This window comes from Triturus cristatus, chromosome 3_2 (genome assembly GCF_964204655.1).
Source record: "Triturus cristatus chromosome 3_2, aTriCri1.1, whole genome shotgun sequence".
NCBI classification, from domain to species: Eukaryota; Metazoa; Chordata; class Amphibia; order Caudata; family Salamandridae; genus Triturus; species Triturus cristatus.
The window spans coordinates 890,794,975-890,822,015 of NC_140584.1; the positions used below are offsets into that span (position 1 = coordinate 890,794,975).

General features: G+C 46.3%; 1 pseudogene across 1 annotated transcript in view; it reads left to right on the top strand.

The window, feature by feature from the left end:
- Positions 1-27,041, top strand: part of LOC146858397 (transient receptor potential cation channel subfamily V member 1-like) — a 989,609-nt pseudogene that overhangs the window by 683,355 nt on the left and 279,213 nt on the right. The window contains exons 5-6 of the transcript XR_014980020.1: positions 17,072-17,212; positions 22,912-23,210. The product of XR_014980020.1 is annotated as a transient receptor potential cation channel subfamily V member 1-like (transcript). The remainder of the gene's footprint in view (positions 1-17,071; positions 17,213-22,911; positions 23,211-27,041) is intronic.

Below are 27,041 nucleotides of genomic sequence, written 5' to 3' on the forward strand. Positions count from 1 at the left end.
TGTGGCCGTGGGAAGCTTCGTGGCGGGGACGATTGGCTCCCGTGGCTGGTAGCGGAGTGTGGTGGTGCCTGGCCTGGAACTGGCAGCCGGCGCAGTCGCACACACAAGCTGCTGGCGCTCCACGTGGTGGACAGGCCGCGCAATGAAGTCTGGACGGCGCTGCTGAGCCTGAGGAGAGCACTGACGACCGGCTGCGCGGGAGTACAGGCCTCCATACATCGGACGATTTGCAGCGGCGGGTGCGAGGCGTGGGCACGGCTGGGAGGTGCTAGCGGCGAGATACGCCGTACAGATTGTGACCGGAGAGCAGCCGATGGGCTCTCCGCCTTCTGGACCCTGCCTGGTACGCTGTGGCCCTGCCTGACGTGACGAGGAAAGTGACCTGCTACGTGCTGAGGAGAGGCGACACAGAAGCAGCGGCAGAGGTGAGCGGGACTTCGTGCCGGGAGATGCGGATGGTGGAATGCTGGCGGGCGGACTGCTCACACACACGGAAGATATGATGGCCTCCGGAGCACAGGGGGAGCGCTGCTACTAATCTACAGACTCCTGGTTCACAGTAGGCGGTGGAGCTGGACAGGACGCTGTGGTGGAGCTGGAGGGGGTGATGGAGAGGGCCCCCTGCCTGATGGGCCCTAGTGTGCAGGGTGAAGTCACGCGACCACTACATGCGTGCCAGATAATGCGGCAGTGACTGCGGGCTCCGAGGGCTGATTGTGACACGAGCTTGAGAAGGAAGGGATAGGGCCGCAGTGACTGGGCATTGGATTAGGGCCGGAGCAGGTTATTGGTGCCCGCTGAGCTCTAGGGGAGACGCTGGTAAGCGTGAAGCGCTGCGGGGGTGCCTGTCAGTGTGGGGCGAAATCCTGCAGGGACCTGTGGATGCAGTCCTGAGTTCACTGGTTGTGATAGAGATGTGGACGGCGAGTGGAGAGTACTAGAGACCACCAACGGACGGGCAGGATTTAGAAAGGTGACCTGGCCTGTCACTCGTCGGGCTGCGGTTTTGAATAGCGTGCTGTGCACGGGGATACTACGACGTGAGACTACCTAGGGGTGCACCCAGACCGAGCTTTTGCAGTGGCAGAGGCGGAGCCTGCAAGATGGGAAAATCAGAGGCTCGCCAACAGAAGTTGACCTTTGATGCCCGGAAGCAGGCGACACAGCCGCGGCTCGAGGTGGGCACGGGAGGTGCCACCTCGCAGGAGGGGCAAACGAAGACCTCCGAAAATGACTTGCAAATTGTACTTGCTGAGATGAGACAAGGGATTGCCGCAATTACTGATAAAATGGATACCCTGGCCACCCGCATGGATACAATAGCGCGGACAATTGAGGGACAGGAGACCAGGCTGACCAAGGCGGAGCAGCGTATCTCCGATGTGGAGAACACTGCAGCACATGTGCAAACGGCAACGGAGCAACTCGACAAACTGCTCAAAGCCATAGCCGCTAAGAACGAAGACATCGAAGCGTGCAGTCGGCGCAACAATGTGCGCGTTTTGGGGATCCTGGAGAGCACCAACATGGGTAGGCTGGAAGACTACATAGAAAAGCTGCTCATGGACGTAGTGGGGAAGGATTCTCTGTCTTCGCAATTCGTGGTAGAGCGTGCTCACCGCTCCCTGGGACCTCGGCCACCGCCTGGGGGCACCCCCCGGCCAATCATCGCTCGCCTGCTCAATTACAGAGATAGAGATGTGGCCCTGAGGGTGGCCAGGGAGAAGAAACAGCTGTCCTATAACGGAGTGACTTTCACCATGTACCCAGATTTTACAATACACGTGCAGGAGGAACGCCGTCGTTTCTTGGCGGTGAAGCAGAAACTGAGACAGGCTGTCATAGATTACGCCTTGCTATACCCAGAACGTCTGCGGGTGACCCATCAGGGAGCACAGAAGTTTTTCACCAATCCGCAGCAGGTGGAGGAATTTCTGAAACAGGTCCGTAGGATTGCCAAATTACCGTTGTCACAATCGGAGTCGAGGCGTTCCCCCACGCCGGAGAAGGACTGTTGACAAACATGGACGATGTCTGCGGGAGAAGTGAATCGCGGCCGAGACTTGCGATCATGCAGCTCCACGCAGAGTTGAGTGGGTGGAACGTATTGACTGACATTGTCACCACTGGTTCGCTGGAAACGGGAAATCCTGGGCTGCTGTTGGGCAGGACATGGCGGAAGGGAGTAGAACATTCTAATCTCATCAGCCGCCCTCTAGTTTGAGTCCGGGCCTGGTGGCTGTTGTGGCTGGAGGTTATAGTGCGGCATCTAGACGAAAGGCCTCTAAGGGAAGTACCCTATGTTTGTTACTTACAGTTTACAGCTTCTATTTTCGCCTGCCTTGACTAGGGAATGGGCGGTGCTCGGATCATCGAGTACAGTTGGGAAGCTGTTGGGAGTTGGGGCGGAGGGGGGGACTATTGATGCTGGCATGATTGGGATGCTTCAGTGGGTGGGGGAGGGGGGGACGGGAGACTTCAAGAATACTGTTGGGGATTGCTGCAATGTGTTGCATATGTGCAGGGTCATTTCGGAGAGTGCAGGTGGAGGTATGCAGGGATGCAGTGTGTAAGGATAGCTTGTTCTGACGGTGTCAATGGCTCGGGAGGGTAATGGTGTGATTAAAATACTGTCGTGGAATGTGAGAGGCCTGGGTGACCCGAGGAAACGCAGGAAGATTTTGGCGTATCTAGATAGGCAGCAGATCCAAGTGGCGCTGCTGCAGGAGACGCATCTAGACCCCAGGGCTACTAATACCTTCGCATGTAAGTGGGCGGGACATCGTCTATTCTCATCATTTTCCTCCTATGCCCGTGGGACGGCGATCCTTTTTAAGAAACAATTGCACTATGAGCCGGTAGGAACAATATCAGATACGCAAGGTCGCTATGTGATCACATGGGGAAGGCTAGGGGGAGACTTCATAACGATAGCTAACTGCTATGGCCCAAATACTGATAGCCCGGAATTCTTTAATGACGTCTGGGGGAAAATCATGACAATTGGTTCCACTCACATAATATGGGAGGGAGACTTTAATGTCGCCCTGCAGCCGAGTCAGGATAGGTCTCACCCCATGTCGCATCATTATACCAAATCCAGGGAGGCATTATCTGGTATACTTGAGGAAGGAGGACTGCTTGATAGTTGGAGGTATCTGCATCCACTGGGGAGGGAACTTCCCACACGGGTAGCTGGGCAAGGATTGACTATTGCCTAGTGTCTAGAGGGTTGGGACCAGGTATACAGGCTGTGACGCACTTGGCCAGAACGTATTCAGACCATTGTCCTGTGAGGCTGTCGATCACTTTGCCGGGCTATGCTGCTACCAGGCCGCGCTGGAGGTTACAGCCCATGGCTCTACTTGATGCTGTGTTTCAGGGGGAACTAGAGGAGGAAATCCGCGATTTTTTGCGAGGAATAAGGGTTCGGTCGGGAGCGTAGAGGTGATATGGGAGGCCTTTAAGGTGACGATTAGAGGGTACTGCCTATCTAAGAGTTGTGGAGTGTTAAAAGATATACAGCGCGCGCTTCAAAGTCTGGAGAAAGAGCTGAATGGGTTGGAGAGGCAGATGGGACGGGGACAGGACGGGACGGTGCATAGTACGTTTCGAGAAACCCTAACAAGATATGAAGCTGAGGCACAGCGCGAGCTGAAGTTTCGGGGGAAATACTGGGTGGCCCGCAGATACGGTGAGGGGGAGCGGCCTGGGAAGGCTCTTGCAGAGGCAACACGCCCTCCCCGTTTTAGCACCTACATATTAGAGGTGTGCAGCCCTGACCATGCAATCCATCGAGACTCGCTGGACATACTCATACTCAAAACATTCGTAGAGCATTATGGTGCGCTTTACACATCCCGGAGGGGGGGAGCGCTCGAGATGGAGGATTTCCTGGAGGACATCGCATTGGGTTGGCTTGGGGATGCACAGCGTGAATTCTTATGTCACCCGTTCGAGCTAGATGAAATACGGGAGGCGATTATGCAGTTAAAAAATGGGAAAGTGCCGGGCTCGGATGGGTTGCCAGACGAATTCTATAAAAGTTACATTGATATTATGGCGCCGGTCCTCAGAAAGGTGTATGAGGAATCTTTGGAAGTGGGTATATTGCCACCCTCGATGAGGGAAGCGGTGGTGACGTCGTTATTGAAGCCCGGGAAGCCCCCAGATTCCTGCGACTCATATCGGCCGCTCTCTTTGATCAATTGCGATGCCAAGATTCTGGCTAAAGTGCTTGCCAACCGTCTTGCACTGCAGATGGAAAATCTCGTCCTGCCAGATCAATCGGGGTTTGTACCAGGGAGATCGACATCACAGAATCTTCGTACCTTGTTTTCCCTGGTACAGATGGTGGACCAGGAGTTCCTACACGCTGCGGTGTTTCTCGATGCTACCAAGGCGTTCGACTCGGTGGAACTACCTATTCGGTGTCCTCCGGCGGATGGGATTTCCTCAGCTATATGTCTCCTGGCTTCAGTGTTATATAACCAACCAAAGGCCCGCATATTGATAAACGGCCATATGTCCTCCCCGATAGCTGTCTCCAGGGCTACTCGACAGGGGTGCCCACTCTCGCCCCTGTTGTTCGCGCTTGCTGTGGAGCCGCTAGCTTCCCGTTTGCGGCAGGTACACAATGATAAGGCATTTTGCTGCTGCTTGCGGCAGATATTGATATCGCTATATGCGGATGACATAACGCTATATATTAGGGATCTGCAAGACAACATCAACCCCATACTGCGGGAATTCATACGATTTGAAAGGCTCTCCGGAGTGGGTATTAACTGGGGAAAGTGCATGGTGTTCCCGCTCACGTCAGCCGTCACTCCCTTCCCTCTTGACTTCCCACTGGAGTGGTGTCAAGAGGACTTTAGATATCTTGGGATTCAGATTGCTCGAAATAGGGAGGAGATCATTAGGGCAAACTATGGCACAGCTATAGAGCGACTCAAAACCAATGTAACGCGGTGGATCGCGCTGCCCCTGTCCATGGCGGGTCGTGTGTCAATCATTAAAATGAAGATACTCCCGCAGTTTTTGTACCTGTTCCTCAATATTCCCTATCATCCAGGGCGGGTTTTCTTCACCATGCTGCGCTCGGAGCTGATACGATTGGTGTGGGGAGGTAAGCAGGCGCGTTTGAAATGGTCTATGCTGATCAAGCCGTATGACCAAGGGGGGTTTCATGTTCCTGATCTCGAGCTGTACTTCTTATGTGCTCAGGCGCATTACGCCTATTACTGGGTATACCCGCCACGTTACATGCCACAGGTGGCGGTGGAGGCCTGGCTTCCTGACCCAGTACCCCTCAATGGTCTCATATATGGTCCCAAGGTCATGCCGGTTGCGGCACCCACCACGATCACTGGTACGGTGGAGGCATGGCGTTGTTTGACGGCCCTCCTGGGGGTCTCGTTCCTATACTCCCACAGATTGCCACTTACATATCATCCGAACTTGACGTTGCTGCAGGAGAGGGGGTTTCAAGATCTTTGTAAGCGTGTGCGGGTCAAGACCTGGGGGGACCTCTTTCACGAGGGCACCTTTCGCACAACTGCGCAATTCTTACAGGAAGCGACTCACACGCCACTTGATGTATTTCTCTACGTGCGATTGCAACAGGGCATGAGATCATTACTTCCTGATTTCCCCCAAGAGCCGGAATGCTTTGAACCGTTGCACCGGATGTTGCGCTCGGCCGATGGTGGCCATTTGGTGTCCAGGTTATACGCCTCAATACGGGAGTGTGATGTGGGGGGCGACAGTTTGTCCCGGACGCGATGGGAGGAGGAGCTGGGGAGCGAGGTCACTGAGGAGCAGTGGAGATACTGTAGTCGGCAGACAGCACAGATATTGGCTAGTAGTAGGTTCCGGGTAATACACTTTAAGTTCTTGCATCAGATATACTAGACGCCGGTTAAGAAACTGCTTTTTAAGCTCGCTGACAATGATCACTGTGGGAGATGCGGTCAGTCGGGCGCGGGATTCTTGCATTTGGCCTGGGGCTGTGCCACGGTGCGTGACTATTGGGAGCAAGTGTTTACGGCATTGGGAGACATGCTCGACGTGCACCTGGAGAGGGACCCGCTGCTTGCGCTTCTGGGGCACACAGCACTTATACCTCTGAAACACAAAAAATATGTTGCCATCTCCTTGCTGCTGGCGAAGCGGAAGGTAGCTTGCAGATGGGGTAGGGGCCGAGCCCCGAAATTCAAAGAATGGCTGGCTGATATGATATTTTGAAAAGAACAGAGTAACACATATGCAGAGCTGCTACCGTGGACCTCGCGGCCCAGGGATATATGGGGGCCGTTGGTGGGGTATCTACTAACGCATGGTCCCGAAGGGGACATGACGGCGCAGAGTGCGGCTGGGGGTGTGGGTGAAGTGGGCCCGGCGCTACTACCGTCCCTCACTGCATAAGTGCTCTTTCCTAGCACTGTGGAGACCGAATGTGTGTTATAAGATCTACGGAGTGGGTTGAGATTCATGTGTGGATGCGGGCTGCCCGTGCTGCCTTGACAGGCTTCCATAATTGCACACGGGATACTGCTTGCACTTTTTGTACTTTGGACTGTGTACCTTTCATGCTGACTCTGAACCTGCCGGTGGTGTCATACTACTTTGGTATGTAATTGTTTAAAAGCATAAATAAAGTTTTCAAAACATCAAAAAAAAAAATTGTCACCAATCACACGGCTTCAGGAAGAAGCACTAGCAGCCAACAGAGAGGGGTTAAGTCAAAAGACAACAGAAAAACAGAGGAATTAAAGTGTTAGATAATAAAGCCCTTCAGGCCGACCAAAAATCCTCAAACTGACAAAGGCAAAGGGGATACAGGAAAGCTTTGGAGCAAACTTGCCAGCTGGAAAATGCTCCACCCACTGGTGCAAGCCCTGATCCTACTTCACAGTGACACTTGTGCGTCAGGATAAAGTTAGGCGATGATGCTCATATATCTCAAAAGATCTGCACAAACCAAGGACTAAGTCAAGGGTGTGTACTAGTCCCTATGACAAAAGCAAGAGTATGCAGTTTCTATTGGGAGGAGGAGAGGTAGAAAAAAGGCGGGGATACCAGGTGTTTGCAATGGAAAGAAGCATGACACCCCTTGGGATGTGTGAGGGCTCTTGCCCCTAATTAGAGCTATTCCTCTTCCACCTTCACCTCTTCTTTCCATTGCAAACACCTGGTTTATCCGCCCTTTTCCTTCCTCCACTCCTCCCCGTAGGAACTGCATACTCTTGCTGTTGCCATAGCGACACGGGGCTTGTATGCTGGACATACCAAGTCCCAGTCCTTCCCTTCATGATGAATACTGTGTACTAGTCCCCACATTGCTTAATCTATTTTTAGTGGATCTCCCTACTAGCCTTGTCCAGGTAAATTCACTCGCCCCAAAGCTGGGTAATATTCTGCTTTCCTGCCTATTGTACGAGGGCAATTTAGTATTGCTTAGTCGCACAAAAGTTGGTCATCAATGGCTTCTGAACTCCACAGCCTCATACTCCAGCACAAATGCTATTGAAATCAACTTGAATAAGTAAAAAGAAATGATCCTGGGGAATCCATCATTGAGCCTCTGTCAGGGTTATTTGGAAAATGATAAAGTAGAGGTAGAATCAGGATACACATTTTTGGCCATGCTATTCGATTGACAAGGCTCCTTTATGCAGCATCTAGAACATATGTGCCTGAAAGCCAACTCCCTCACCACAGCCTTCAAATGTCTAAAGTCAGCGATAGCAACATCGACATTCGCAGCTCTTCTGAAAACAATGCAGACCAAATTACTTCCCACCATTACCTACGGTACTGAAGCACTAAAGGGCCGAGACACTACTCATCTGGACAGAATCCTTACTAAACTGTTTAACTCGTTTTTTCCAAAACCACGTCATTTGTCTTCAGCCCGTTTGTGACTAAAATTGGGTTAATCAAGCAATCTTTAGTGAGACAAGGAGCATTTCTTAAACTCTGCTACTAACTGAAGAATGAGATTCAATCACCAACTACTCCCTAGTCAAGGTGACCGTAAAACAATAGAATCAAGAGTTACTCACTGCTGGCAGACAAGAAAGTGTCCACCCTGAGATGGCATGCTTGGCTTATAATAGCATCCAATGACTAACTAGCACCTCAATCGTAACTGGGCACATCCATCAAAGCACAGACCAAAACATCCAGTGTCGTATCCTCCACTAAGGCATCACCCCACTGCTTTGAAGCAGTGGAAGAAAGGAAAAATAAAATGATAATAACGTAATGTTATTATCATTTTATTTTGTCCTGCTGCGGCAGGTTTGCGTGAAAGGGCGGGCTGCTCTACTCACAAAGCAGAGCAGGGGAGGAGTGGTAGCACACTTTGCATGTTCTCCATGCAGGCTGCATTACAGCTTACGTGGAGGACATGTCCACGCCCCTAGTCCCTGGCTGAGTGCCTAACCACGGCGCTCAGACCAATCCCAACGCTTTAGTGCAGCGTTATGATTGGTCAGGGGAGACTGGCTGCTTAACAATCACAACGTTGCATTTCAGCGTTGTGATTGGTCAGGAGAGCCAGGCTGCTTCCTGTTCTATTCCCGACGTGGAAAGACGCAGCAGTGAGGTAAGTTTATTTCTTTGTCTTAATATCCCGTTACTTCCCTCTCGCCCTCCGCCCCGCCACCCCCGATCCGTGCCGGCCGCTACTGAAAATATATTTTCTGAAATATCATCTGGGTTGTCTACTGTCACTTTCATATTTACCATCTGGGAAATGCTACCGCCAGCACAGATGTCTGTCAGCTCTGCGGAAAATAACCTGAAACCATGGTTCACCAAATTTGTATACGCAAAGCTAACATGGAGGAGCGAAAAACTATATTAAGATCAGCATTTAACCAGAGGGGGTTACACCGCTGCAGGCCGGCCATCGAAGCCCGCTTCAACCCCTCAGACATCCGGCAGATTGATAAAATTCCTGACAAGACTAGATCAGAAAATCAGTCATCTAACTGACTGTAGAACTTCTGTGAACATTCCAGCACTCTGAATTTGCTTTTGCACACGGTTATGTTAGTGCAGCCACTCTATTACGAAAAATATTGAAGCATTAAAAGTTATCAGCCAACAGCAGGGAGCTGTTTAATCAAACAATGAATTGCACACTTGAATATTTATATTCTGTACAACTTCTTTTTTCTCAGCACTTAAAAAAAAACTTTGTAATGAATCTATTTGTCTAATACTTTTAGTGCAAAGATTTATTGAGCTAAGCACTTAAATAAAAATAAACTTGAAACAGTAGGTGCTGTGAAGGCTGCAAAGGTTTTGAGCAGTACACAAATTCGGATTTGATGTTTTCCTGACATCATCACAGTGGTCGAAGTGGGGGGAAAAAAGTAGGGGAACTGTGGGCGGAGACTCAGGGGGCGGGAATAACCCAAGGATTGGATTAGTGGGCGGAGTCGGAGGTGTGGCTAGAAATAGCAAAACATACCAATTTTTGAACGTTTGGCATTTCACTGACCAGTTACAGCTTATAACGTTATTTAATTCAAAGAATCAATAAACATGTTTATTTGAGGTTTAATATATAAGTTGTTTATATTTAATTCATTTACAATGTGGGACATGTTTCCAATCACAGAATATTCCAAATACGCATATAAGTGGAATCATAAGCCATTTGTCTCCGAGCCATGCAGTTTCTTTCATCTGCACTTCTCCTCCCTTTTTCTAACCATTTCTGAACATAAAATTCAGGTTTAAATTCTATGACAGGTGGCCCCACGATATTTATGAACATTGTAGAAGACAGACGATTGATTGATATTCTGTTCCGCAGTGGTGTGAGCACATCATTCATTACACTAAAGCCCCGTTCACATTCAGCAGTTGAGGTACAAAAGGTGTTTATAATGTGCATTAATGGTTTCAGGCTTTCAGAGATGCAATTTTTATTTTGTTTGTACTCTCTGAAACCAAGGATGTACTGCCTGGTATCAAATACATGCAACCTGCTACAAAGGTTTTGTAATTCTCCCTCACCGTATAAGATGTCTACTGAATCTGGACAATAAACTGGTTGTAGGAGTTTCATTCTATGTACTAACTCTTTGTATTCTATTTCATCATTGTTTGTGGTTGTGCATCTAGAAACATTTGATGCATTAGACATTGTCATCCTTTTTCGCAGGTTATTTGCTAAGCTCCTAAAGAACTGTGCCCTATTGATGCTAACACAGCCTTTGTTCTGTTGCAGTCCTACACCAGCAAACTGCATCCGTTCAGCAGCATCTAATGCAGTTGTAGCAAACAAAGGGCCCAGGTGCATCAGCCATTGATTCAAACACTAAAATCTGCATCTGTATTGAACGATCGGCCTCATATATGGTCATATCACGCCGCTGCAGCCTTCTGGATAGGTCACCCAATTCTGTGAGGGCATCATATAAAATGCCCTCACTAATCGATCCAAAGAAATTTTCTCAATCATTAATGAACTATCTAATCCAGACAGAATAACAATTAAACCCACGCCCTCCCAGTCCCTATGTGATTCTTTAAATAACTTCTTTATTGAAAAAATCAAAACCATTAAATCTAACATCCCCCACTGTCCAAGCCCTGTTTACCCTAAAAAACCTACGAACCCACACAAGTTGGAACAATTTCCTACTATAAACCAGGAAAGCTTCAATGACCTATTGGCTAAAGTCAAATCTGGGTCCCCAAGGGACCACTGTCCCCCTTGGATCTTAAAGGAAGCATTTACCATCTGCCCTGGACCAGCCATGGCTCTTCTAAACAAGTCAATAACTCAGGGCCAGGTTCCAGAGACCTTTAAGGAAGCGGTTGTCATCCCTCTCCTAAAAAAGGCAGGAGCAGATCCTGATACATTGACTAATTATCGTCCGATCTCGCTGCTTCCCTACCTGGCCAAAGTGTTGGAAGCACATGTAGCCAAAAATCTGTCTGCATTTCTGGAGCAGTCTGAATATTTGGACGCCCATCAAGCAGGTTTCCGCCCAGCCCACTCCACAGAGTCAGTAGTATTATCTGTGCTGGACACCCTGAGAGAAAAGGCTGATAAGGGTCTCCCTCAAGCATTGGTACTGCTGGATCTCTCTGCGGCCTTTGACACGGTCGACTATAACATCTTGATCGACCGTGTCAGAGACGCAGGTATTAAAGGAAACGCTCTTGAGTGGATTAGATCCTTCTTAACAGATCGCTCACAGGCTGTATATCTTGGCGGTTTTTCAACCCCCATGATTAAAAATACCTGCGGAGTCCCCCAGGGATCCTCTCTATCCCCTCATCTTTTTAATTTGTATCTTCTCCCCCTGATCCATGCATTAAAAGGAAAACGAATTCAGACTTTTAACTACGCAGACGATTTTCAACTGATTTTTCCTATCAATGACTCTCCGGGCTCCATTCTTGAATTTCAAACAACCATGCTGTTCATCCGTGACTGGATGAACAGCAATCAATTGAAACTAAACCCAGACAAAACTGAACTGATCCTCACGGGCGGCTCACTAAACCATTGGACCCCCAACTTCTGGCCAAACGAACTGGGACAACCACCGAGCCCCTCCAAGCATGCCAAAACTCTAGGAGTTACTATCTGTAATGATCTCTCCATGAAAACCCAAATAGGATCAGTATCATCCACATGCTTTTTCCAACTAAGAAAAATAAAGAAAATTAGCCGGTTCTTAACACAGGAGGCAAAACTACAAGCTATTCTTGCCCTGGTGATCTCGCATATTGACTATGCTAACTCCTTATATTTTGGTATCCCAGCCTATCTTAACTATCGCCTACAGCTAATACAGAACCAAGCAGCTAGACTGATCTTGCGGGAAAACAAACGCCAACACATATCTCCTCTTCTTATGAAACTACATTGGCTCCCCGTATCACAAAGGTGCGCCTTCAAGATGGGCTGCATCATATTCAAATCCTTGAATGGTAAAAACCCTAAGTTCATTGACAGCTTAATCACCAGATATATCCCAAATCGTAATCTGAGATCCACTCACCTGCACCTTCTAACAATACCTTCCTTTAAACAGAAACGATTTGGCGGATCTAGGTTTGCCTTCTTGGGTCCAAGGTACTGGAATTCCTTGCCCCTAGAGATCAAAAGCTGTACAAATATCATGGTCTTCCGTAAACTGCAAAAAACGTGGCTTTTCAAACAAGCATTCGACTGACCCACTGACTGATAAATTCTCTGTCACCCATCCAAGAAGCGCCAAGAAACCAATCAGGTGTACGTGCGCTATACAAATTCATCATAACATAACATAACATAACATATTTTCAACAAACACCAGGGAGGTTAATAAACGGTTTAAACCAGCATATTTCCTCTGCTCAATGTCACTCCTCGTTGAGTCTTCGGAAGATTCCATGAAATGTTTAATAAGTCCTTTGTAGTTATTCCAAACAGCTCTCACAGATCTTTCACTTGAGGACACCCAACGTAATCTAGCACCTTTCCAATTGCCAGAAGTCTTACTTCTACCTCCAGAGCACATTCCCCAAGCTCTCTCTGATTTTTCGGAGAGGCATGGTAGGTGGTATATAGTTTATCAAAAAAAAATTTGAGCTGATTAATGCCTGCGACTTCTTTACAAACATCACCCACAGCAAGCTCCAGCTTGTGGTTAGCACAGTGCCATACACTCAACTGTGGATATTTCAGTTTCAGAAGAGTTGCCACACCGGATTTCCTACCTATCATATTGGAAGCACCATCTGTTACAAGCTGAACCAAATGACTTTTTAAATACTCATCAGTAAAACCGTGTCTCTCTAAGCATGCAAGTAAGGTATCTAAGATTAGATCTGTTGCTGTGCTTGGCAACTCAACAAGGTCCAAGAAAAAGGTCAGTGGCTCATTGTGTTTATCAATACATGCTCTTACACAGATAATTAGTCTGGTCAATTTACTATTTGTGAGCTTAGGGACATATTTATGGGAATGGTGGCGCAGGGCAGCACAGCAAGTTACTTTGCTGCGCTGCCCTGCGTCACAGGGAAAGGGCGGGAATGTGCCGTATTTATCCAATATGGTGCATTCCGGTCTTTTCCCCCTGCACTGGCGCCATTTCGACAGCCTAGCTTCAACGCAGGCACACTTGCCCCATGGTGCAAGGGTGCCTCCTTTGCATACAGGATTGTTTTTGTGCAGGAAGGGGCACCTTCCTGTACAAAAACAATCTTGAGAGGCTTTTTCATCTTTCTATGTGGGCTGCAGAATAAAGCACAGTTTGAAAGAGGAAAAAGCAAGGAGAAATAAAGATATTTCTCCTAGTTATGCCTCCTCTGGGGCAGCGCAAGATTTTTCCGCATTCCCAGGATTACAAGTCCTTGTAAATCTATGAATGCGTCAAAAAACGTGGGGGTTGTGTGGGAGACTTTTATTATTGCAGGAAAACTACTGCGTGACAAAGCCACTGCTGCTCTAGGGTGTGCTGCTTTGTAGACCTGCCCACAAGACTGGTGGTGAACCTGGGTATGAATTGTGGTGGACAGGGCTTCAAGTTTACCCAACTGGCCACCGGTAGGGTTCACCTGCTGGTGCTAAGAGACCAGGGCTTCTAAGGTCTAGTGGGGCCTTCTAAAGTCTATCATGGGTGCTCCCTCAGGAGTGGTCTGATGGACAAGGCAGGAAGGCTGAACCAGGTTCCCCAGTTCCAAATTTGGTAGCTCTTGCCATAATGCCACATCCTATCCCCACCGAACACCCTTCTGCCCCACTGAGTGAAACTCGCACTGTCTTCACCTACAACCCAATTCTGCCCCATTATAAGCACCTGGATGTGACTCATTTCAAATTATGCAGTGCCTGAAAAAAAGTAACAACATTCTGGGAAAAGCAAATACTCATAGGGAATGCAGGATTATGTAAAGCATGCAAAATATAAGCAGGAACGACATGTTACCTTAACGCTTTTACTCTCGTTCAGAAATCAATGAGTATTTTTTGTCTCAAACATTGAGGACATGAATATAGGGCTCCTCCTGTACACATGTGTTAAGCAGGGCTCAGAGACAAAGGAACTCTTCAAGAGAATCTGATCTGACTCACGGAAACCCACAAGGGCTCCTTCTTATCCACAAATTGTGCACTCTTGATTGTCAGCGCCAGGATGCCTGTTAGGTGAGAGTGTGCTTTACAAGTGAGATAAATAAATAAATAATTCTTATTCATGTCAGCCAGCTAGCTGCTCAAACATAGTATAGCACATATGTATTCAAGTGTCCTGCAAAGAAGAATGAGTGCGAGTAAGTAAATGTGGGTGTGAATGATTGAGTGCCTGAATGTAACTGAGCATGAGTGAAAGAGTGTATGTCGATGAAAGTGAGAGAAAGTGAGTGAGAAGGAGTCACGTAGAGTAAGTGAAACTGTAAGTTAGAATGAGGTAAACAGAGTAGGAAAAAGTGGTGAGACTGATTGAGTGAGAATGTGATACCGAATGTTGAAGAGTGAGTGCAAGTGAGCAATTTTGAGTAAAAGGGAAAGTGAATGAGAGTGAATAATGGGGGTAGTGAGCCTGAGTGAGATAACATGTGAGCAAGCAGGACAAAACACAGGCCTTGGCAAAGTGGAGGTAAATATTTACTTATGGGAGGAACATATTGTGCATCTTGAAAAAAAATGTGGTCAACTCCTGGGGATGTTGTCTTGGCACAGTAATGGCTTTGGAGAGAATTTGTGTAAAAATGGGGTGTTGAAAATAAAATGCAGTATTTGACCCTTTAGTTTTTTTTTCAAAATTATCTTGGGAGTAGCAACACCCAGACTGCAAATCCTCCGGGCCCTCCTTTATCTCTTCTTAGTCTTACAAGGCCCAGTAAATCGCACTCTTTTCCAAATCTCTTTCTAAATATTATCACTCTCAAAAACTGTTTTTTCTATGTAATTTTCCTTTGATGGGAAGAGGAGGTTTCTGAGGTGGTAGTATCAGGCAAGTGACACTACTTGGGCTCCCTCTGTTCGAGCCTTCATGGAGGATCCCTCTTCATTGCTACTTCCACCTGACCCCAGACTCCGCAACGCACTCCCTTGCAGGCTTGATTATCCACTACTCCTCTCCAGTGCACCTTATCTCACAGCTGACCTTGGGCCCCAGCCCCATATCAGGCACCATCGGGCTCCACTTTCATTTTTCCCGGTAAAAACATTAGTAAAATCACCTTCAAACTTAAAACATTGAATATAGCAGTAAATACAATGAGCACACACTTTAAAGTATGTTCCACAGAAGCCCTTATGACCCGACTGCTAATTAAATAAACAAAAACAGAAAGGCCATGACAAGGCCGGCTTTAGCGCTGATGCGAAAGTCTTTTTTGGCGCCACACCAATAATCACTGCCATACGCCACAAGTGCTCCTCATCTCCCCATAGCCCCTCCCCCTATGACCTCCTCCTCGGATTCCCTCACTGCCACCCTCCACCAGTGCCCCTCATTTCGCTGTAGCCCCTCCCCCTCATGACCTTCTCCTCAGAATCCCTCACTACCATCCTCCAGCAGTGCCCCTCATCTCTCCCTAGCTCCCCTCTCTCCCCCATGACCTCTTCCTTGGATTCCCTCACTGCCACCCTCCAACAGTGCCCCTCATCGCTCCATAGCCACTCCCACTACCTCCTCCTCGGATTCCCTCACTGCCACCCTCCAACAGTGCCCCTCATCTTTATGTAGCCCCCTCTCATATGTATTTCATTTGTTGTGTAGCGCTACTCATATCAGTGTAGTGTGTGTCAGTACTTTACACCACGCACACATTATACAGAGACAACGAATCATACAAGTATGTACATCAGTCTACAGGGAATGTCACATAAGCCAATGAGGATTACAAGGTGTATGAATCACACGTCATCCATACTGGTGGGCAGTATATTTTAAGAGGGTTTGGTCTGGAGAAGCACAAACTCAGGATTTAAAGAGTACTCCAGTGGTTAGGGGTTGGCTTTACTGATAGAAATGTATATCTGCCCAAAGATACTCATTTTAGCAACATTAGAATAATGAAAGACTGGGGAAGTTCTAACTATATCACAAAACAAAAAACGCTAAGTTCTAACTATATCATTCAGGTTTGCATACAGCTCTTTGATGACAGTTCATTGGTCACTGTCCTATGTTAGGATTGTAACTTCTGAACTGCAAGTAACACAAGGATCTCTTGTCACAATGACAATAACCCACTGAGCTTCCACATAAAATACAGTTCATCCGCACTTAACTACTAACAGAGAAATTATTGCTGTCCAGCAGGATCATTAATCCCCAGCGTTATCTGGGCATTTTTTTATTGTCCTATTGTTGTCCTGCATCAGCCATGATAACGATAAAAACGGATTAAATGAAGCACACACAAAGTACATGTCCTGCTGGGCCTGTGTAGAATTTAAAAAGAAAAACAAAAAGTGACACATTCTCCTACCTACTCCATTAGTCAATCTTAGTGTCGCAGCCTGAAGTGATAAGCAGCTGCAGGGGTTGGGAAAGGTGAATCGAAATAAACAAACTTCTTTTCTCCTGCGCTGCATAGAAAAAGAATATCCACGCAGCAGGACAGTCGGCAAAGGTTACTGCGGCCAAAGAAAGGATTTGTCGCCTTTCGCCATGCCCCTGTTGGAGATGAATGGGTGAAAAAATAAAAAAGCCTCGCTAACATGTAAATGGTCTTTTAAAGACCTGTGAAGTATGGCAGTCCCGGGACGCTTTTTTTAAATCAAGAAGTAGGGGAACGGACTAGCATAATTTTTAAAAGTAGGGGCACGCCGTGCCCTTCCGTTCCCCCCCCACTTCTAACACTGCATCATCATGACCTATCATCAATAACAGTGAAGAGATTGTTAGTACCATAGATAAAGTGACATTTTCCACAGCGGGGCCCTGGTTTGATGCTTCTAGGGTCTATCTGGGACCCTCTTGTAAAGGCTCCCAAGATAGTTGTGTACTTCTGCGTTAGCTTAGCAGGAATCCTGGTCGTTGGAACAAGGCTGTACGAGACAATGCTCTTCTCCTCATGATGTCTTCTGTCTCCACAGGTCAGACTGCTTTGCACATCGCCATTGAGAAGAGAAACGTGTACTTGGTGGAACTTTTGCTGAGCCGCAAAGCTGACATACACGCCAAGGCAACGGGGGACTTCTTCAGGACAAAGAAACAAGACTCAGGGTTTTATTTTGGTATGCTGATGTGTTAGAAACTGCGTTAATGTATGTTTTCTTTACTGTGAACAATGTCCACAACGGCGCCTGAAACTTTACAGTTCTCTGCTTAGACACAAGAGGAAGAGATGCGTTTTTAGAGAGTTATACTGGTTAGTCCAGGCAGGGATTCTGGCAGACAGCAGAGGTGGGGAATCGCCTGTAACTCAGAACTGAGCAATATTTGAGGCTAAGTAGGATGCATCTGGTGGTACCCAGTGCTTCATTTGCAAAAGAATGAGCGCCGGTGCTCAAAGCTCTGCCGGGAAGCCTGAGGCCGGTGCTGTTAATTATCGGCATGCCGAATACCACTATCAGACACTGCGGGCCCCTTTATTTCACTCTTGCGCTACCTTTCTTCCTTTGTGCCCTGTTTCCCATCTTTCTCTTCTCTTTCTTTCCAGTTTATGTATTTTTCTCTCTCTTGCTAGCGTCAATATCTGACGAAAAAATAAATAATGCAGGTGTGCACCATCGGGGACCACCGGCTCAAATTAAGCTCTGGTTGTTGCCTGCTTCTGTTATTTCTATGAATTTAAGAGAAAATCAACACATAGCTGAGTCAAGGAGCCACAGGAATGTGGAAATGCAGACACTGCATACATAAACATGCTTTTAGCGCATCCTCCTGAACTCCAACTTGCTACCATATTGTTGAACTCTGATGGACCCAAAAGGTGGCACTTCGCAACTTTGAAAACGTCTTACTAAATATAAGGTAGGCTACTCCTCAGAGTATTTTGAGCACCTAATATCAACTTAAATGCCCTAAGTGCTGTAAGGCTCAAACCGTTAGTTACATTTCGGCAGGTAAAACCTGCCCGAATTTTACAAGGGGAACAGACCTTGATTTCACCCGGATATGCGGATGTTGGTGCAGCAAGCACTAAAATCCTTATGCTATATGACATTGCATATCTGGTTTCTATTGAACTGCTGATTTTTCATTGAAGGTGATATCTATAAATCAGAAGCCAATATTTACAAAAATTGTGCTGAAAATGCACTGTTTGCCTACATGTATTATTAGGGAAGTTGAGTGCCAACACTTCTTGAAGTGTAAAGCTTCACTGGCAGAATATTAAACTATTGGAATATTTCATTAGTGCCTTTTATCAGAATTTTTTGCCAGTTTATCTTGAAACTCTTCAGCTAGATGCACCATTTGCCCATGTTTTTTAAAAATGTCCCCTGTGTGAGAAGCCTCCTCAACCCCTATGGAGATAGTCAGAGTTATTTTCTTAGTGCGCTCCTTTCCCTTCTTCGGGTTCACTTTTAAAGTTCACCAGTCGCCTCGGGTCACTATTTTGCACACGCCCTTTGGTAGGGTAAAAAAATAATGTTAGACCTGGTACCATTGTCGTGAGTCTCCCTTCCACTTTTTTCTGATTGCCTCCTCTGTTTTTGATCTGTTTGCTGGTTGTAGATGCTTTGGGCACTGTGCCACTGCCATTCAGTGCCACAGTGCAAGTGCTCCCTATGTTAAATTGATGTATGGATTAGTGACTCCATGAGTGGCTTATTTGATTTACTTGTCAGACCCTAGTACAGTGCACCATGTGTGCCCAGGGCTTGTAAATCAAATGCTGCTGGTGGGCTTGCAGCACTGGTTGTGCAACCCACAAAAGCAGCCTGTAAAGTGTGTCTCAGGCCTGCCATTTCAGAGCCAGTGTGCAGTCTAGTACTGCCATGCTGACTTGGTAAGTGCCCCCACTTGCCAGTCCCTAACCCTTCCCTTTTCTTCATATCAGACACCCCTAAGGTAGGCCCAAGGGCAGGGTGCATTGTAAGTATAAGGTAAGACATGTCCTGGTGTGTGTGTGGCATAAGTTCTAATAGTGAATTACAGCCATTTTCGTTTTTCACTATTGCATGGCTTTTCTCCATAGGCCATCTTTTAGTGAAGTTGGTTTTAACATTCTGTGTTTGAAAATACCACTTTTGGAAAGTAGGTATTTTCTTGCCTAACTGTCCAAGCCTGCCTCTGCTAGGTTGTGTATTCCATGTCTGGTTTGTGAATGACAGGGGATGGGGGATTCCAGGAGACAGGGTGAGTCAGCACAGGACTGAATAGATCTATCTGCATGTAGAGTGGTGGGAGGAGTTGCACCTGGGTCTGAATAGGGCTGTGCCTGCCTTTCACAATGCTGACTCCACCTCCTGTGGTGTCTGATTTCCCTGGCTCACTTTGTTAAAGGAAAGAAGGAGTCCTGTAAACAAAGTGCTCCAAGACTGACCAGAACTGGTTTGGTCTAGGTACAGACACTCTCTGCCTTCAGAGACAAAGGATTTTGGTGTATAAATACTGGGGCCCAGACCCCAAGACTTTAGATCACTTCTGGAACAACAAGACAAACGTCTGCCAAGGAGAAGAATCAAAGGAATCTGTAGGAGCTGAACTGCCCCCGCCAGTGCGCTGTGTTGCTGGGGTGGTCTACAGTGGTGTCTTCAGTGCCAAGGAGAGGAGAAGGAACTTTTAAAGAACTTTCATCATCTTGCAGAATATTACTCCAAGGGCTTCAACTTGTGCTTGCCTCCTGCTGAAGTCTCAGGGACAAAATACTTCACCACCAGCTCCCCTCTGAATTTCTTTGCTGGAAATTCTGTCTGCATAAGCCTGCGTGTCACTGGGAGCTGGAAGCACGACTCAACGAGAAGAAGCGTGTCGCAGTCGCAGCTGTTGTCGATGCACCGCCGGAGAAGCGTGTCGCCACCGCATCACTAGAGAAGCGTGCCTTCGTCAAAGCTGTTTACCGACGCATCATCAGAGAAGCGTGTTGCTGCCGCAGAGGTCACCGTCGCATCACCAGAGAAGCGTGTCGCAGGGCCTGTCACGGCTCCAAAGTTACAGAGTCGCCACACGGCCGCTGGGCGTGCACGCATCGTCTTCACATCGTCGCATCAAGGGCACCATCTTATCTCATCGCACCGGATCGTCGCATTGCGGCGCCATCTTGTCGCATCGCAACCAGAACGCAGTGCGAAGATCTACGCATCACCTCCTCTACGGTAAGGACCAAGACGCATACCCTACTCTGCGCAAGCATTGAGGCACTACGCATCGTCTCCCCCCAAGCAAGGAACCAACGCATCTCCATCCCTGCAAACCTTTTGTTTGTTTTGCATTACGCATCCAGGTACTTTTGTGAGAACTTTGTCATCAACTTGAACTAAGTTACTTCTACCCTCTTTAAGTCTATTTTGAGTACAGTATTGTGGAATTTGTCGTTTGTGGTCTTGTGTTAAGTCTATATAAAGAATACTTATTTTTATAAAACCTGTGTGGTGTCCATCTGTAGTGTTTTCACCGTGTTACTGTATCTGTTCACAAATGCTTTACACACTGCCTCTGAGATAAGCTTGTCTGCTCGTGCCAAGCTACCAAGGGGGTGAGCAGGGGTTATCCAGTAGTGTAATCCCCTTTCCCTGACTTAGAAGCAAGGGTCCCTATTTGGTCAAAGGTACCTACCTCTGCCAACTAGGGACCCCCAGTTCTATCAAAGAGCTAGAAGAAAAAATGAGGCAAGATTGTTCTGGAAAGGCATAGTGCACAGTTTGCTGTGGGGGCTGAGATTTGAGGTCAAGAGAAGGCAGGTGGGGTTGATGTTTGCAGAGATTTGAGTGGTAGTGAAGTTAGTTTGAACAGGTCTCTTCGGTTGCTTTTTAAATACTCGTAGATTAGGTAGGATGAAAGCTCAGAGTAGATTCCTGTGAAATGTATGGGGCAAGTGTCTGTTGCGGGTACAGATTTAAGCACACACTTCATTGTCCATCAAAGGCAGGTGTAGCTGTATGTGATGGGTACAGATATAAGCACACACTTCAATGAGCAGAAAGGCATTTGGTGTGCACTGTGCAATATCTGCATTTAATAGACAGTGTGACACTAAGGGCCACATTTACAAGGTTTTGGAGCAGGGCAGTGCTGCAAGAAATCTTGCTGCGCTGCCCTGCGTCAAAAGAAAAGGGCAGGAAGGCACTGTATCTATGAGATAAGGCACGTTCCTTTCCTTTTCCCCTGTGCTGGTGCACAATAGGCTGCCACGCGCCAAGGCAGGCAACACCTTCCTGCACAAAAACAATCATGGGAGGTGTTTTCCTCTTTCTATGTGTTCTGCAGAAAGTCAAGGAGAAATAAGGATATTTCTCCTCGTTTCGCCTCCCTAATAATCATCTTTTTTCTCTGCTGACCGAATGCAGCAGCTAAACTGATCAGTGAACCTGTGGCATTAGAATCTGATGCATTCCCAGGTTTGCTATTCCTCGTAAATCTGGGAATGCTTCAGATTCCCTTGGTGTTGCGTGGGAACACCCATAGCAACACCCATGGAACGTTTTGGTCCCATGGACCACTGCCTACTCTTAAAAAATTAAACTTTGAAGTGATTTTTGTTTTTTAAACACATTCTGTGTTCCTTTGAGGAAAACTGGCTGCCTTAAAAAAAAAAGATTGCTTTATTAAAAAGCAATCGCAGACCTGGTGGTCTCCTTCCCTCAGCAGGCCACCATCCTTGTGATGGCTGAAATTTCTAATGGGTCGTAAATTGGGACCTACCTGATTAATATTCATGAGGTAGGTCAATTTGCGACCCATTGGGAGTCGCTAATTAGAAGTTAAATGTTTTCTTACATAAGGAAATTAGATTTCCTAATTGTGATTCAGTAAAATTCGCAATTTGGAAATCGCAATTCCTACTTTATGTACATCTGGCCCTTAGTTCTCTGGACTATTCGGAGGCATGTTTCACAGTTTCCCACAATCAGATGTAATTTTCTCAAAAATAATGATGATTTCTCCAGAAGTGTGGCTTGTTTTGATACTCTTACAGTCTCTGTACCATAATGCCTGTACTACAGCCCCTACAACCTTTCCTAGGGGAAGGCTCTGGCCTATGCTAATGTGCAAACACAAGGGCATTCCGCTGTGGCACAGGGGAGCGCCAAAACTTTCAGGTGCCCCCAAACTCTTTAGGGCCTATGAATGTTTGTGAGACATTCTGCATGGGAGGCATTATTTTGCATTACGACACCTCCTGCATTTTATTTGAGAGAAAGCAGGAAGGCTGAGGGACTTAACCAGCAACAAAGTGAACAGTTTACAGAGCATCAAGGAAAGGCCCTCACTTGTACTAATTCACACTAATGCACATGTTTCCTTTTTCAGTGTCCGAGCATGGGCAAGGTGTACTATAGTGTGACAGCATACGATTCTTCAGAATCTGGCGGTCGGAATAAGACGCTCCATGTAGGTACTCTGGTGCTCCTTAAAGTTTAGATTGTTGTGCTACAATCTCTTCAGTCTGATTATGGTAATGAGAAATTAAAATAGCTCCCAGTCTGGCTGTGCTTAAGCTTCTAGAGATTCACGGATTGTCTCTGACTTCAATTTCACCTCTTATAGAGCTCTACACTAGCGGGGCTGGACAGAATGACTGTATTACCACTACCACCACAGTGGGGGCAGAGACCTCAGCAATTTGACTGCACGGTAGCAGATGCCGCTTAGTGACTACTCATCCTTCAAAAGCCCAAATGACAAAATGTAATGATGAGCACAATAAGATTTAAAATAAACACATAATAAGGCTATGTTTAAGTCAGTGTGGCAAGTCATAAACTATTGTATGTTTAAACCATTTGCAAACTATTAAAAATCTTTAAATATTTGCTTTCACCAGGTGAACTTCCGCTCTCTTTGGCTGCCTGTACCAACCAACCAGACATGGTGCAGTTTCTACTGGACAACCTCTACTGCAAGGCTGATGTTGCAGCCCGGGACTCAGAGGGCAACACAGTGTTCCATGCCCTGGTGATAGTTGCCGATGACACAAAGAACAACACCCAGTTTGTCACCGAGATGTATGATAACATATTACTCATCACCACCGCAATGTACCCCAAAAAGAGGGTGAAAGAGCCGGTGAACTGCAATGAACTAACACCCCTCAAGCTTGCTGCAAAGTTGGGGAAGATAGAGGTGAGTCAGTAAAAGCAAAACCAATATTCCCTCCTGGGCCAGTCTATAAAGACAAGTTAGAACTACCTTACAAAGTTTTTCCTGGCAAAGCATTAGGGGGCAGATGTACTAAGTTGTGCACATTGCAGCGCACCAACCAAAGCGCCATACTCTTTTCTGCAGAAAAGCCAGTTCTAGATGCAGCATAGGCACATAGATCTTCTGTCACAATACATACAAAGAGCAGACAACTTTGCAGATCTGCTTATCAGTGTTTATAAAAAACATACATGTGTGAGGCATTGACCCCCTGAAAGCCTCAGTAGAACATGCTGGTTTAGCTTGCCCTCCCATAAATGTGTTACTTTGCTGCACTTGCTGCATACTTACAAAACAGAGAACATATCTCACTTTGCAAGAGTTTGTGCATGGAAGATCTCTTAAGGCTTAACTCATCGCTCATAATTCCTGCTCCTCCACTGGTTCTTAATGTTACTTCCAGAAGATGTATAGGATCCCATTTTGAACCAATGTCCTCTTGTGGTCTCAAATAACTATAAAGGAAGGTGTTTTCCTCTTGTGGCTATCACTTCTTTATGTCGAGTCAGTGCACTACCAGCATTGTCAATGAATGTACTATGTTTACAAATACACATAGTACAAACCTGTGTGTATACAGTCAATTTTACCTAAGGTAGTCTCACATTTTGATGTTAACCAAAATAATGAATTGCCCACTTTCTTTACTGATCCAAAACTTGAGTCTGAAAGCTCATGTTATAGTCTAGATGTTAGTAGAGCCTTATGTACTACATGGAATGTACCAGATCATTTTATTCTACAACATACATATTTGTTGCATTTTCCTAACCACATCATACAAAGACAGTTTCCAAATCATGCATTGTCAGATGAATAGTCAATTGCTTACAGTCAAACCTTCTTCTTCTGCTTCATGCCATTCGCTCTTTAAAGGAAAGTGGGGGGTGGTTTTTTACAGTCTATACACAAACAAGTAAAGCTGGCATCAGAGCATTGCTAGAAATATATGAATAACCTTTGGGTATATTCATGGGTCCTATTATTTGTGATGTTTTCCTAGGGCCATATATACATAATTCAGGGATTTCAATTTCCTAATTGCAAATTTTCGGGACTCACAATTAGGAAATGGCAATCAGTAATATACAAAGTCCGAGAAGTTGGTAATAGCAATTCCTAATGGGTTCGTAGAAGACCGACTCATGAAAATTAATGAGGTAGGTCGCAGTTCAGGACCCATTAGGAATTATTGCAGCCAGCACAGGGATGGTGGCCTGTTGGGGTCAGCAGACCACCATGTCTGAGATTGCTTTTTTAATAAAGCAATGTATTTTTTTAAATGCCGCCCGTTTTCTATTGAGGAAAACAGGATGTAGTTGGAAAGAAATATTTAAACATTTAAGTTTCATTTTAGAAGAGTAAGCATTGATCTGTGGGACCTCTGCCTGCTCCTAAAAATATTTCTTATCAATATTTAGAAAGGGGAAGGGATCCTATGGGGACCCTTCACATTTTTGATTGAGTACCACCACTCTTGAGGTGTTGGTAAAAAATGAATGTTTTGTGACCGTAATTTGGTCGCAAAACATTCATACATACCAAAGAGAATCAGGAGTAGAAAGGCATGCCCTAAACACGCCCCTTTCAAATACTGATTCACAAATACAAATTGCGATATGGTAACAGGCTACAAAATCGCAATGGCTTTTGTAAATTTTAAAAACCTTTTTTTGTGCTCACAAACAGCCCTATTCTGCAAATCGGGATGCTATTAACCTTATAACCTTAAAAAAGGTTTTGTACATATGACCCTTATTTCATATGTTTTTTCATAAATGGGAGGAGTTACAAAATTGACCCTATGAAATATCATGTTCAAGGAGACCAAATATATGACTGGTATGAACAGGTTAAGTGCTTGATAGGTATGTGCAGGTGGTCTAGGGTTGGAGTCAAACTGCGTGTGGGATTCAATGTTACTCGATATATCTGGTAGAATAAACCACAGTGGTCGTATTGGCTTGTGCCAGTTTAAGTATTACTGTTCAAGGACTGCAGGATGGGAATAACATATGTGCATATTTATTTTTTTGCCACAAAATATTCCACAGAGCATATATTTACAAGCATCCAGCCCTTTACCACTCTGGAAATGGTTGGAGATTTTCTCCAGCACAGGCATGGGTAGGGGAACAAATTACCCCCAAGATTTGGTGGCTTGAGAATGCTCACCAATTTACATGTTTGTGGGTGTTCCCAAACTTCCATGTGGCACCATGCACAGCTCAGAAACAAAAGGAGGCAAACCTTGGTCACTGTTTCCAAGATATACTATCCGAAAGAAAGGCCCTAACTCAGAGAAATATCAGGTTAAATGAATTCACTTTACTCAATACAGGCGCATAAAAAAGCACTGAGCTCTACTGGTGATGGCAAAGTTCATTATAATAAGGCCCCAGACAAGCTGGGGACGAGGAAGGAAAACTACACAGATGCCGTGGGGTGTGGGGGTTCTGCAGGAAAGCAACCCACGAGGAAGAAAGCAGGAGAACTACACAGATGCCGTGGGGTGTGGGGGTTTTGTAGGGAAGCAACTCACGAGGAAGAAAGCAGGAAAACATCTACAATTGCTTGGAGTGCTAAATGAAAATGAAAAAGTGGTACCCTGATCCAGACAAAAGGAAGGTAAAGAAGCTATGCTCCAGGATAGGGATAAACACAAGAAGAAGAAGGAAAGGCTTTGAATAAGAAGCAAACAAATGAGAAAGCTAACCAAAGGTAAGCAATGGACTGTGTAAAACTCCTCTACGAGTATTGGTAACGTCCAGTAGGTCTTCCACAGTGAGGCGGGACCTAAAAAGTAAAAGAGCCAAAAAACAGGAAGACTATCTGGGAAAAGTAACAACATGATTTACTGACTATTGCTAAAAGGTAAATAGGCTGCAGTTAGCGTGCTAGGCAGTGGTCTAAGTAAGGAACCTGGCATCCAGTGCCATTTGGGGACCTTTATATGGTATTACAAGGAATGATAAGAAACCAGCAGCGGCTCCTCCATGGAGGAGTTTCGCCTCACTGCTTTTTGACTCTGTTCTAGGTGTGGGGCGGGGTGGGGGTAGGCAGGCCAGAATAGTGGGAGGAGTGGCGATCACTCTCTAAATGCGTATGACGGTTTGGCTGGCAGCCTGCGGCCGGCCAAACAGTCGTGTGCATGTAGCATGTTCTCCACTTGGCTGTATTTCACAGCCTGGGTGGAGAACATGCACAGGCTCCCACTCCCTGTCTGAGTGCCGTACCACGGTGTTCAGAACAATTTTGACACGGCTGTCACGCGGGTGACAGCAGCATCATGATTGGCTTAGGGGAGCCTGTGTTCTTCCTGGCTCCATGACTCGTCAGGAAGAGAAGCAGAGGGAAGTGTAATATTCTTTTTTCCCCCTTCCCCGCCCCAACATCCCGATCCACGCCAGCTGCCTCTGCTTAACACTGGATGAAAAGAATGTGCCCAACGGGTGAATCTGCAACAGCACAATCTCGAACTGATGATTAGAGGTAAGTAACATTTTCTGTATTTCACCTTCTGATCCTTTACATTGAAGCCAGCCTTGGAGTATACAACCAGGATCCAACATTCTAAGGAAAGACACATTTTATGCAGGAAACCTCTTAGTCCAGAGTTTTCAAACCAACTTGCGATTTCATGTGTCTCTGGCAAAACAAATACTCAAATTTAAAACAAGTTTGTTAGTCAAGTCAGTGTAGTGTCATGAGTATCTGAGCAGGCAACAGAATCTGTCCCAGTCTTATTGGCAA